Below are 14109 nucleotides of genomic sequence, written 5' to 3'. Positions count from 1 at the left end.
GCACTCTCGCTTAACGGCAGTGCTGCGTGGGAAAGTTCAACGCAGCTGTACTGCTGTTAACCGAGACGCCGGAGTCATTGAACTCCGGAACAGTACGCGATACACTGCTAGGAGCTTCGCTCCTGGCAGTGTATCGCCGGAGAGCAGCCGATCGGCGTGGGACACTCGTTTTATGCATTCTGCGGACAGGGAGTATGAATTTGGTTTATTATTTTTGGATTTTTTCCTGGAGGATCGAGGGCTTCGCCTACAAGTGTGCTGTTGGTGAGTATATACTCTGTGTTATATGTTGTATGTACTGTGTGTCATGTATGTGTATTGTGTGTAGGTGTTTTGTGTAACTTTACAATTGTGCTAAGTCGCCGGACACAGGGACAACTCTCCCATCCTAATACCGGATGGGAGTAGTAGTCCCATACGGCGACTTAGCACAATGGTGGCACTAGCGTCGCATGGGGACACACACACGCACACACACGCACACACACACACACAGAAGGACTCCATGCTGCTTCACTGGGGGGCGGGGGCTTCCCTCTTCCTGTCCGACGTCACGTCCGGTCCTGGGTGTCAACCCCTCCGTACAAAGACGCCGACACCCAGGACAAAGGCGCTGTGTGTGGAAGGTAATATGGGGCCCTAGGGGGATACGCAGACACGCCGCTGCGTAAAGAATTGACATGTCAATTCTTTTTACGCCGGCGTGTTTGCAGACAAAAGCGCCGCGTTTTTTTGCGGTGTGTCTGAACGGCAAAGTGAATTTCTCATTCACTTTGCCGGCAGACGAAAATGACATTGCGCATTTTTGAAAAGCGCCCGCAAAATAGCGCTCAAAAATGCGCTATGTCTGAAAGTAGCCTAAGGCTTCTTTCACACTTGCGTCGGTACGGGGCGGTCGCAATGCGTCGGCCCGATGTACCGACGCACGTTGTGAAAATTGTGCACAACGTGGGCAGCGGATGCAGTTTTTCAACGCATCCGCTGCCCAGTCTATGTCCTGGGGAGGAGGGGGCAGAGTTACGGCCACGCATCCGCGGAAATGGCGGACGCGACGTACAAAAAAAAGGTTACATTGAACTTTTTTTGTGACGACGGGGGCTAAAGTTATGGTTAGGGTTGGGGCTAAAGTTAGGGTTGGGGCTAAAGTTAGGGTTAGAGTTGGGATTAGGGTTAGGGTTTGGATTAGGGTTGGGATTAGTGTTACGTTTGGGATTAGGGTTGGGATTAGGGTTAGGGTTGGGATTAGGGTTAGGGGTGTGTTGGATTTAGGGTTTTGATTAGGGTTATGGTTAGGGTTGAGATTAGGGCTGTTTTGGGGTTAGGGTTGTGATTATCGTTAGGGTTGTGATTAGGATTATGGATCGGGTTGAGATTAGGGTTAGGGCTGTGTTGGGGTTAGGGTTGGAGTTAGAATTGGGGGGTTTCCACTGTTTAGGTACATCAGGGGGTCTCCAAACACGACAGCCAATTTTGCGCTAAAAAAGTCAAATGGTACTCCCTCCCTTCTGAGCTCTGCCGTGCGCCCAAACAGTGGTTTACCCCCACATATGGGGCATCAGCGTACTCGGGATAAATTGGACAACAACTTTTGGGGTCCAATTTCTCCTGTTACCCTTGTGAAAATAAAAACTTGGGGGCTAAAAATCTTTTTTGTTGGAAAAAAATATATTTTTTTATTTTCACTACTCTGCATTATAAATTTCTGTGAAGCACTTGAGCTTTCAAAGTTCTCATCACATATCTAGATAAGTTCCTTAGGGGGTCTAGTTTCCAAAATTTGGTCACTTGTGGGGGTTTCTACTGTTTAGGTACATTAGGGGTCTGCAAACGCAACATAACGCCCGCAGACAATTCTATCAAAGTCTGCATTGCAAAATGGCGCTCCTTCCCTTCCGAGCTCTGCCGTGCGCCCAAACAGTGGTTTACCCCCACATATGGGGTATCAGCATACTCAGGACAAATTGGACAACAACTTTTGGGGTCCAATTTCTCTTGTTACCCTTGTGAAAATAAAAATTTGGGGGCTAAAAAAATCTTTTTTGTGGGAAAAAAAATATTTTTTATTTTCACTACTCTGCATTATAAACTTCTGTGAAGCACTTGGGCATTCAAAGTTCTCACCACATATCTAGATAAGTTCCTTGGGGGGTCTATTTTCCAAAATGGGGTCACTTGTTGGGGGTTTCTACTGTTTAGGTACATTAGGGGTCTGCAAAGGCAACATAACGCCCGCAGACAATTCTATCAAAGTCTGCATTCCAAAATGGCACTCCTTCCCTTCCGAGCTCTGCCATGCGCCCAAACAGTGGTTTACCCCCACATATGGGGTACCAGCATACTCAGGACAAATTGGACAACAACTTTTGGGGTCCAATTTCTCTTGTTACCCTTGTGAAAATAAAAACTTGGGGGCTAAAAAATCTTTATTGTTAAAAAATATATATTTTTTATTTTCACGACTCTGCATTATAAACTTCTGTGATGCACTTGGGCATTCAAAGTTCTCACTACACATCTAGATAAGTTCCATGGGGGGTCTAGTTTCCAAAATGGGGTCACTTTTGGGGGGTTTCTGCTGTTTAGGCACATCAGGGGCTCTCCAAACGCGACATGGCGTCCGATCTCAATTCCAGTCTATTTTGCATTGAAAAGTCAAATGGCGCTCCTTTGCTTCCGAGCTCAGCCATGCGCCCAAACAGTGGTTTACCCCCACATATGGGGTGTCGGCGTACTCAAGACAAATTGTACAACAGCTTCTGGGGTCCATTTTCTCCTGTTACCCTTGGTAAAATAAAAATTTGGAGGCAAAAAGATCATTTTTGTAGAAAAAATGCGATTTTTTTATTTTCACGGCTCTACGTTATAAACTTCTGTGAAGCACCTGGGGGTTTAAAGTGCTCACCACACATCTAGATAAGTTCCTTAAGGGGTCTAGTTTCCAAAATGGTGTCATATGTGGGGGGTCTCTACTGTTTAGGCACACCAGCGGCTCTCCAAACGTGACATGGCGTCCGATCTCAATTCCAGCCAATTCTACATTGAAAAAGTAAAACGACACTCCTTCTCTTCCAAGCTCTGCGGTGCGCCCAAACAGTGGTTTACCCCCATATATGGGGTATCGACGTACTCAGGAGAAATTGCACAACAACTTTTGTGGTCTAATTTCTCCTGTTACCCTTGTGAAAATAAAAATTTGGGGGCAAAAAGATCATTTTTGTAGAAAAAATGAGATTTTTTATTTTCACGGCTCTACGTTATAAACTTCTGTGAAGCACTTGGGGGTTCAAAGTGCTCACCACACATCTAGATAAGTTCCTTGGGGGGTCTAGTTTCCAAAATGGTATCACTTGTGGGGGGTTTCCACTGTTTAGGCACATCAGGGACTCTCCAAACGCGACATGGCATCCGATCTCAATTCCAGCCAATTCTGCATTGAAAAAGTCAAACGGTGCTCCTTCACTTCCAAGCTCTGCGGTGCGCCCAAACAGTGGTTTACCTCCACATATGGGGTATCGACGTACTCAGGAGAAATTGCACAACAACTTTTGTGGTCTAATTTCTCCTGTTACCCTTGTGAAAATAAGAATTTGTGGGCGAAAAAATCATTTTTGTGAAAACAAATGCGATTTTTTATTTTCACGGCTCTACGTTATAAACTTCTGTGAAGCACTTGGGGGTTCAAAGTGCTCACCACACATCTAGATAAGTTCCTTGGGGGGTCTAGTTTCCAAAATGGTGTCACTTGTGGGGGGTTTCCACTGTTTAGGCACATTAGGGGCTCTCCAAACGCGACATGGCGTCCGATCTCAATTCCAGCCAATTCTGCATTGAAACAGTCAAACGGTGCTCCTTCACTTCCAAGCTCTGCGGTGCGCCCAAACAGTGGTTTACCTCCACATATGGGGTATCGGCGTACTCAGGAAAAATTGCACAACAAAATTTGTGGTTAAATTTCTGTTTTTACACTTGTGAAAATTAAAAAAAATGGTTCTGAAGTAAAATGTTTGCAAAAAAAAGTAAAATGTTAATTTTTTTCTTCCACATTGTTTTAGTTCCTGTGAAGTACGTAAAGGGTTAATAAACTTCTTGAATGTGGTTTTGAGCAGCTTGAGGGGTGCAGTTTTTAGAATGGTGTCATACTTGGTTATTTTCTATCATATAGACCCCTCAAAATCACTTCAAAGGTGATGTGGTCCCTAAAAAAAACATGGTGTTGTAAAAATGAGAAATTGCTGGTCAACTTTTAACCCTTATAACTCCCTAACAAAAAAAAAAATTGTTTCCAAAATTGTGCTGATGTAAAGTAGACATGTGAGAAATGTTATTTATTAACTATATTTTGTGACATATCTCTCTGATTTAAGGGCATAAAAATACAAAGTTTGAAAATTGCAAAATTTTAAAAATTTTCGCCATATTTCCATTTTTTTCATAAATAATCGCAAGTAATATCGAAGAAATGTTACCACTAACTTGAAGTACAACATGTCACGAAAAAACAATCTCAGAATCAGCGGGATCCGACAAAGCGTTCCAGAGTTATAACCTCATAAAGTGACACTGGTCAGAATTGTAAAAATTGGCTCGGTCATTAAGTACCAAATTGGCTCTGTCACTAAGGGGTTAAAAAGTATTTCAATGAAATAAAGACACACAGTGTTTTAATATTTTATTATACTCTTAATCCACCTGAAGACCCTTGTCACCTGAAATAAAGTAAAAAAAACAAACAACAATATTCCATACCATCCGTCGTTCAGTCTTGTCCCACGCTGTAAGTCCATCTGAAGGGGTTAAATCATTTTACACCCAGGAGCTCTGCTAATGCAGCTGTGCTCCTGACTGTAAAACTTGGTGAATGAATGGAATGCACTGTAGTTACCTCGATTCGCGGTGATGCACCCTCTGCTGGATAAACTCATATGAACTCGAGCGTGGGAACTTTTGAGAATATTTTCTCAAGCTCGAGTTCATATGAGTTCATCCAGCAGAGGGCAGAATTTACAATAGCAAGGTGACATTAACCCTTCATTACCCCATATCCCACCGCTACAGGGGAGTGGGAAGAGAGAGGCTAAGTGCCAGAATAGGCGCATCTTCCAGATGTGCCTTTTCTGGGGTGGCTGGGGGCAGATATTTTTAGCCAGGGGGGCCAATAACCATGGTCCCTCTCTACGCTATTAATATCTGCCCTCAGTCACTGGCTTTCCCACTCTGGCGGAGAAAATTGCGCGGGAGCCCAATTTTTTCCGGGATTTAACCCTTTAATTTAATAGCTAGAGCCCCCAAATTTTACACAGAGACACTTGTTACATTAGTAAAGAGGAATATGTAATAACAGAAGGGTTATGAGATGGTTTACTGTATGTAAACCATGTCTCATATCCTGTCGGGTTTGTGAAGGAGATAGCAAAAGCCGGCAATTGAATTACCGGCTTTTCTGCTATCTAGCGCTGAATTAAATATAAATATATATATATGTGTCTCACTGACATATATATATATATATATATATATATATATATATATATATATATATATATATATATATATATATATACCTATTCTATGTGTACACATTTATTCTACCTATTCTATTCTATTCTATTCTGTCAGTGTGATTTTACTGTACACCTCACTGAATTGCTGGCTTTTCTATAGAACACCGCTGCGTATTTCTCGCAAGTCACACGCATGGTCCATGTGTAATCCGTATTTTTCTCGCCCCCATAGACTTTAATTGGCGGATTTTTTGCGCAATACGCCGACAAACGCAGCATGCTGCGATTTTCTACGCCCGTAACATACCGTATATTACGGATGCATAATATACGGCAGATAGGAGCTGCCCCATAGAGAATCATTGGGCCGTGTGCAATGCGTATTTTCTGGACGTATTTTCTGCGCTCATACGTCCGTAAAACTCGCTAGTGTGACGCCGGCCTTATACAGAACGGTGATTGATTAAGGCTATGTTCCCATGATAAGCTTTTGGTGCGTTTTTGATGTTGCAGCTTTTCTACATGATTTCTGCACTTATTATTTAAATTAGGTTACTTGCGTTTTTTTCATTGCATTTTTGTGTGCTATTTTAACAAGCATTTTTTTTATAGTCTTGGACCCTGCAGTTTTTGTCTTTGGTGTGTCATTCTTTTAATAAAGCTGCCTTGTTTTTTAAACTTCCTGGTATTTTGATTTCACCGAATTTATGAATATACTGTACTTAGGTGCAGATTACATGCGTTACTAAAAACTCATGTGCAATTTTTACTTGCGGATTTTCGGCATCTAATGTAAGTCTACAGGGAAAATCTGTATATATAACTCGGCGCTCTGGCAAAAGAAATTGACATAATGGCTGACAGCTATTCAGCATTAGTAAGTGCCGGGGGCACAGTTACAGCCGCCACTCTCTATACACAGAGCGGAGATTAAACTTGCGCCAGCGCCACCCCTGTGACTGAAACCGAATACTAGCAGGAGGAATAAAGTTCAGTCTGAGTGCCGTCGCCGGGTAGGTTCCGAATGTTATTAACCTACAGATTAACCCCATATATGCAGATTATTAGCGTTTTTTTCCTGTGGCAGATTCCCTTCAAGTGGTGAGAGAATTGAAAACGTATTAAAAAAATTGCATGGCAAAGGACTTTGCAATGAAAATTTAAGTTGTTAATAGTAGACATGAGTGAACTTAATCGGAAAATGTTCGCCAATTTCAAATTTGACACGAACATTGCACATTCGGATTCATATTCCGATTCCAGAGCTTTTTTCCTAAAATTCCGCAAAAGTCGGCTAAAGTTTGGTAACTGACCGAGTTCACTAAGGGCTCTTTCAGGCATCAGTGTTTTCGATAGCAGCACAGGTTGCAAAACGTCCTGCATACATGCAGACTGATGACACACGGATAACATCCCTGTTTCATCAGCGTGACACGTATTGGCACCTGTGAATCAGCAGGATTGTTCACGCTGTTCCCCAGCACCTGGTGTTGAAGTCAAGACAGCTCACATCACTGTCCCCTGCTCAAGCTGCGATCAGCGCTGGCAGGGACAATGCTGAGAATTGTATTCAACTGTTAACAGAGAGAGCAGTATTTATCAGCCGCCTGCGCTATAACTAAATAAAGAGGGGGACCTCTCTTTTCTTGATAACCAGTCTTGCTGAAATTGACAGCTGAGGGTTGGAGACAGCAGCTGTCAGTTTTGCCTGGCTGGATATCAAAAATATGGGGGAACCCCACCTCATTTTTCAGGGGGGCCCCCATTGTAATAACCAGGAAAGGCTAAGTATACAGCTGTGACCTGATGTAAATAGCCTAGGAATCTTTGTGAATATTGTATCTTTCCCAGCATATTTCTTTCAGCTATTCCCTATGAAAGAGGCACAAAAGGTTACTATTCTGATCAGATAACTAACTGGTGCTACACAGCAAGAGGCCAAGTCCTGGCCTGATGCTACCAAACAAACTATAGAAACTGTGCTCACTAATTTAAGAAACACCTTTGATACTCACGCTATGGCAGAAATTAAAAATAGGTTTTTCAGCTGCAAGCAAAAACCTCAGGAGATTATAAGGGACTATACACTAAATCTGTAGGAGGCCCTGAGGGCCATTCAGTAGACTGATCCTCGAAGCATCTGAGAGACTGATAAAATTATAAAAGAGCAGTTCATAGCAGGCCTGAGGTCCAAATCAGCTAAAGTGCAGCTGCAGATGCTGTCTTTCCAAAACCCTCATACGGGTTTTGCACAATTCAAGGACCAGTCTATCTATATCCTTCAAAAGCCTGCTGGAGGAGGAGGTCCACCTGCCCCAGTACTCCAGATTAGCCACACTATATAGGCTTGGCACTAATGCAGTTGGTGCTGCTGAACCACTAACTCCCGAATGTGTCAATGATGATGCAGGGCCCTTAAAAAATGGTGTCAGGAGTTGCATTTTGGTACCGACACTACATGTCAGCATGATAAAAATGGTGTATAAAAATGTTGTTCTGAGGGTAGTACAAGAGTATGATCATGTATTTAGCAAATACCCCCTTGACTTTTGTAGCATAAGCTCAATCCAAAATCACATACCCACAGATACCAACCTGCCAACAAAAGAAAAGTATAGACCAGTTCCTCCTGCAAAATACCAACAGGTAAAAGATATGTTCCGGGAGAAGAAACAGACAGGAGTGATTAGGGACAGCTATAGTCCCTGGGCTGTCACTTTGGCTTTCGTTAAAAAAAAGGATTGCAGCATCCGCATGTATGTGTGTGTGGACTATTGTTAAATTAACAATGTTACCCATAAAAATGCATACCCTGTCATGGTTCCCAATGGCAAGGGAACGTCAGAGAACATAAATAACAGAACAGCTCTTGGGTGATGGAATCTCGAGCTGACCGTGAGCTAAACCTACCACACAACTAACAGTGGCCGGGTGGCGTACCTACGTTTTATCCCTAGACGCCTAGCGCCAGCCGGAGGACTAACTAACCCTAATAGAGGAAAAGACAGACCTGGCTTACCTCTGGGGAAATTCCCCCAAAAAGGAGACAGAAGCCCCCCACATATATTGACGGTGAGTTCAGAGGAAAAGACATACGCAGTATGAAGGTAGGTTCAGCAAAGCGAGGTCCGCTTACTAGATAGCAAGAAGATACAATAGGGAACTTCACGGTCAGCTGAAAACCCTATTAACATACCATCCCGAAATTACTTTAAGACTCATGTGTCAACTCATGACACCGGAGTGGCAATTTCGGCCCACAAGAGCTTCCAGCTACAGAAAAATAACATAACTGTGAACTGGAACAAAAATGCAAAACAAACTTAGGACTAAGAGTCCAACTTAGCTGATAGTAGTCTAGAAGCAGGAACATGCAACAGAAAGGCTCTGGTTACATTGATGGCCGGCACTAGAATAACTGAGCAGCAAGGCTAAATAGGATACACCCATATCCTGATGAAAACAGGTGAACAGAGAAAGTGAAGCACACAAGTCCAGTACCACCAGTGACCACCGGGGGAGCCCAAAAACCAAATTCACAACAGTACCCCCCCCTCAAGGAGGGGGCACCGAACCCTCACAAGAACCACCAGGGCGATCAGGACGAGCCCTATGAAAGGCACGGACCAAATCAGAGGCATGAACATCAGAGGCTGTCACCCAAGAATTATCCTCTTGACCGTAGCCCTTCCACTTGACCAGATACTGAAGTTTCCGTCTGGAAACACGGGAGTCCAAGATCTTCTCCACAACGTACTCCAATTCACCCTCAACCAACACCGGAGCGGGAGGCTCAACGGAAGGCACAACCGGTACCTCGTACCTGCGCAATAATGACCGATGAAAGACATTATGGATAGAAAAAGATGCTGGGAGGTCCAATCGAAAGGACACGGGGTTAAGAATCTCCAAAATCTTATACGGGCCGATGAACCGAGGCTTAAACTTAGGAGAAGAAACCCTCATAGGGACAAAACGAGAAGACAACCACACCAAGTCCCCAACACGAAGACGAGGACCAACACGACGACGGCGGTTAGCAAAATGCCGAGTCTTCTCCTGGGACAACTCCAAATTGTCCACCACCTGTCCCCAAATCCGATGCAACCTATCCACCACAGTATCCACTCCAGGACAATCCGAAGACTCCACCTGACCAGAAGAAAAACGAGGATGAAACCCCGAATTGCAAAAGAAAGGAGAAACCAAAGTGGCAGAACTAGCCCGATTATTGAGGGCAAACTCCGCCAACGGCAAAAAGGCAACCCAGTCATCCTGATCCGCAGACACAAAACACCTCAAATAAGTCTCCAAGGTCTGATTAGTTCGCTCAGTCTGGCCATTAGTCTGAGGATGGAACGCAGACAAAAAAGACAAATCAATGCCCATCCTAGCACAGAACGCCCGCCAAAATCTAGACACGAACTGGGTCCCCCTGTCAGAAACGATATTCTCCGGAATACCATGCAAGCGAACCACATTTTGAAAAAACAGAGGAACCAACTCGGATGAGGAAGGCAACTTAGGCAAGGGCACCAAATGAACCATCTTTGAAAAACAGTCACACACCACCCAGATGACAGACATTCTCTGAGAAACAGGGAGATCAGAAATAAAATCCATAGAGATGTGAGTCCAAGGCCTCTTCGGAATAGGCAAAGATAACAACAATCCGCTAGCCCAAGAACAACAAGGTTTGGCCCGAGCACAAACATCACAAGACTGCACAAAAACTCGTACATCTCGAGACAGGGAAGGCCACCAGAAGGACCTAGCCACCAAATCCCTGGTACCAAAGATCCCGGGATGACCTGCCAACACAGAAGAATGAACCTCCGAGATGACTCTACTGGTCCAATCATCAGGAACAAACAGTCTACCAGGCGGGCAACGATCAGGTCTATCCGCCTGAAACTCCTGCAAAGCCCGTCGCAGGTCTGGGGAAACAGCAGATAATATCACCCCATCCTTAAGGATACCTGTAGGTTCAGAATCACCAGGGGAATCAGGCTCAAAACTCCTAGAAAGGGCATCCGCCTTCACATTTTTAGAACCTGGTAAGCATGAGACCACAAAATTAAACCGAGAGAAAAACAATGACCAGCGCGCCTGTCTAGGATTCAGGCACCTGGCAGACTCAAGATAAATCAAATTCTTGTGGTCGGTCAATACCACCACCTGATGTCTAGCCCCCTCAAGCCAATGACGCCACTCCTCAAAAGCCCACTTCATAGCCAAAAGCTCCCGATTACCAATATCATAATTTCGCTCGGCGGGTGAAAATTTTCGAGAAAAGAACGCACAAGGTCTCATCACGGAACAGTCGGAACTTTTCTGCGACAAGACCGCCCCAGCTCCGATCTCGGAAGCATCGACCTCAACCTGAAAAGGAAGAGTAACATCAGGCTGACGCAACACAGGGGCGGAAGAAAAGCGGCGCTTAAGCTCCCGAAAGGCCTCCACAGCAGCAGGGGACCAATCAGCAACATCAGCACCCTTTTTGGTCAAATCAGTCAAAGGTTTAGCAACATCAGAAAAACCAGTTATAAATCGACGATAAAAATTAGCAAAGCCCAAAAATTTCTGAAGGCTCTTAAGAGAAGAAGGTTGCGTCCAATCACAAATAGCCCGAACCTTGACAGGATCCATCTCAATGGAAGAGGGGGAAAAAATGTACCCCAAAAAAGAAATCTTTTGAACCCCAAAAATACACTTAGAACCCTTCACACACAAGGAATTAGCCCGCAAAACCTGAAAAACCCTCCTGACCTGTTGGACATGAGAATCCCAGTCATCCGAAAAAATCAAAATATCATCCAGATACACGATCATAAATTTATCCAAATATTCACGGAAAATGTCATGCATAAAGGACTGAAAGACTGAAGGGGCATTTGAAAGACCAAAAGGCATTACTAAATACTCAAAATGGCCCTCGGGCGTATTAAATGCGGTTTTCCACTCATCCCCCTGCTTAATTCGCACCAAATTATACGCCCCACGGAGATCAATCTTAGAGAACCACTTAGCCCCTTTTATTCGAGCAAACAAATCAGTCAGCAGTGGCAGAGGATACTGATATTTGACTGTAATTTTATTCAAGAGTCGATAATCAATACACGGCCTCAAAGAGCCATCTTTTTTAGATACAAAGAAAAAACCGGCTCCTAAGGGAGATGAAGAAGGACGAATATGTCCCTTTTCCAGGGACTCCTTAATATATTCTCGCATAGCAGCATGTTCAGGTACAGATAGATTAAATAAACGACCCTTTGGAAATTTACTGCCCGGAATCAGATCTATGGTACAATCGCAATCTCTGTGAGGAGGTAGTGAACCAAGCTTAGGCTCCTCAAAAACATCACGATAATCAGATAAAAATTCCGGAATCTCAGAGGGAATAGATGACGAAATGGAAACCAAAGGTACGTCCCCATGAGCCCCCTGACATCCCCAGCTTAACACAGACATTGCTTTCCAGTCAAGGACTGGGTTATGAGATTGTAACCATGGTAATCCGAGCACCAAAACGTCATGTAGATTGTACAACACAAGGAAGCGAATCATCTCCTGATGGTCTGGATTCATACGCATAGTCACTTGTGTCCAGTATTGTGGTTTATTACTAGCCAATGGTGTAGAGTCAATACCCTTCAGAGGTATAGGAACTTCCAGAGGCTCTAGATCAAACCCACAGCGCCTGGCAAAGGACCAATCCATTAGACTCAAAGCGGCGCCAGAGTCGACATAGGCATCCGCGGTAATTGACGATAATGAACAAATCAAGGTCACAGACAGAATAAACTTAGACTGTAAAGTGCCAATTGAAATAGACTTATCAACCTTTTTTGTAAGTTTAGAGCATGCTGATATAACATGAGTTGAATCACCACAATAGAAGCACAACCCATTTTTTCGCCTAAAATTCTGCCGTTCGCTTCTGGACAGAATTCTATCACATTGCATATTTTCTGGAGCCTTCTCAGAAGACACCGCCAAATGGTGCACAGGTTTGCGCTCCCGCAAACGCCAATCAATCTGAATAGCCATTGTCATGGACTCATTCAGACCTGTAGGTGCAGGGAACCCCACCATAACATCTTTAATGGCATCAGAGAGACCCTCTCTGAAATTCGCCGCCAGGGCGCACTCATTCCACTGAGTAAGCACAGACCATTTACGAAATTTTTGGCAGTATATTTCAGCTTCATCTTGCCCTTGAGATAGGGCCATCAAGGCTTTTTCAGCCTGAATCTCTAAGTTAGGTTCCTCATAAAGCAACCCCAAAGCCAGAAAAAACGCATCCACATTGAGCAACGCAGGATCCCCGGGTGCCAATGCAAATGCCCAGTCTTGAGGGTCACCCCGCAGCAAGGAAATTACTATCCTAACCTGCTGTGCGGGATCTCCAGCGGAGCGAGATCTCAGGGAAAGAAATAATTTACAATTATTTTTGAAATTCAGGAAACGAGATCTATCCCCGGAGAAAAATTCTGGTATAGGAATTCTAGGTTCAGATATAGGAACATGAATAAAAAAATCCTGTAAATTTTGAACCTTCGTAGCAAGATTATTCAAACCTGTAGCCAAACTCTGAGGATCCATATTAATCAGATGAGATCAGAGCCATTCAAGGATTAGAAGGAGAGAGAGAGGCAAAGGCTGCAATTAGAGCAGAAATGCAACTGAGTAAACTATAGAGCAAGCTCAGAAGAAAAAAAAAAAATCTGCAGACTTCTTTTTCTCTCCTTTCTTCTGCCAACGGTTTTAACCCTTGGCCGGCCATACTGTCATGGTTCCCAATGGCAAGGGAACGTCAGAGAACATAAATAACAGAACAGCTCTTGGGTGATGGAATCTCGAGCTGACCGTGAGCTAAACCTACCACACAACTAACAGTGGCCGGGTGGCGTACCTACGTTTTATCCCTAGACGCCTAGCGCCAGCCGGAGGACTAACTAACCCTAATAGAGGAAAAGACAGACCTGGCTTACCTCTAGGGAAATTCCCCCAAAAAGGAGACAGAAGCCCCCCACATATATTGACGGTGAGTTCAGAGGAAAAGACATACGCAGTATGAAGGTAGGTTCAGCAAAGCGAGGTCCGCTTACTAGATAGCAAGAAGATACAATAGAGAACTTCACGGTCAGCTGAAAACCCTATTAAAATACCATCCCGAAATTACTTTAAGACTCATGTGTCAACTCATGACACCGGAGTGGCAATTTCGGCCCACAAGAGCTTCCAGCTACAGAAAAATAACATAACTGTGAACTGGAACAAAAATGCAAAACAAACTTAGGACTAAGAGTCCAACTTAGCTGATAGTAGTCTAGAAGCAGGAACATGCAACAGAAAGGCTCTGGTTACATTGATGGCCGGCACTAGAATAACTGAGCAGCAAGGCTAAATAGGATACACCCATATCCTGATGAAAACAGGTGAACAGAGAAAGTGAAGCACACAAGTCCAGTACCACCAGTGACCACCGGGGGAGCCCAAAAACCAAATTCACAACAATACCCATTACCCTGTATTGAGGAGTCTCTGACTGCTCTTAGCAAAGCTAGGTATTTCTCCACCCTGAACTTGACCAGTGGGTATTGGC

The sequence above is a fragment of the Ranitomeya variabilis genome, chromosome 3, assembly GCF_051348905.1.
Source record: "Ranitomeya variabilis isolate aRanVar5 chromosome 3, aRanVar5.hap1, whole genome shotgun sequence".
Taxonomy (NCBI): Eukaryota; Metazoa; Chordata; class Amphibia; order Anura; family Dendrobatidae; genus Ranitomeya; species Ranitomeya variabilis.
Note: the sequence above shows the minus strand (reverse complement) of the source record.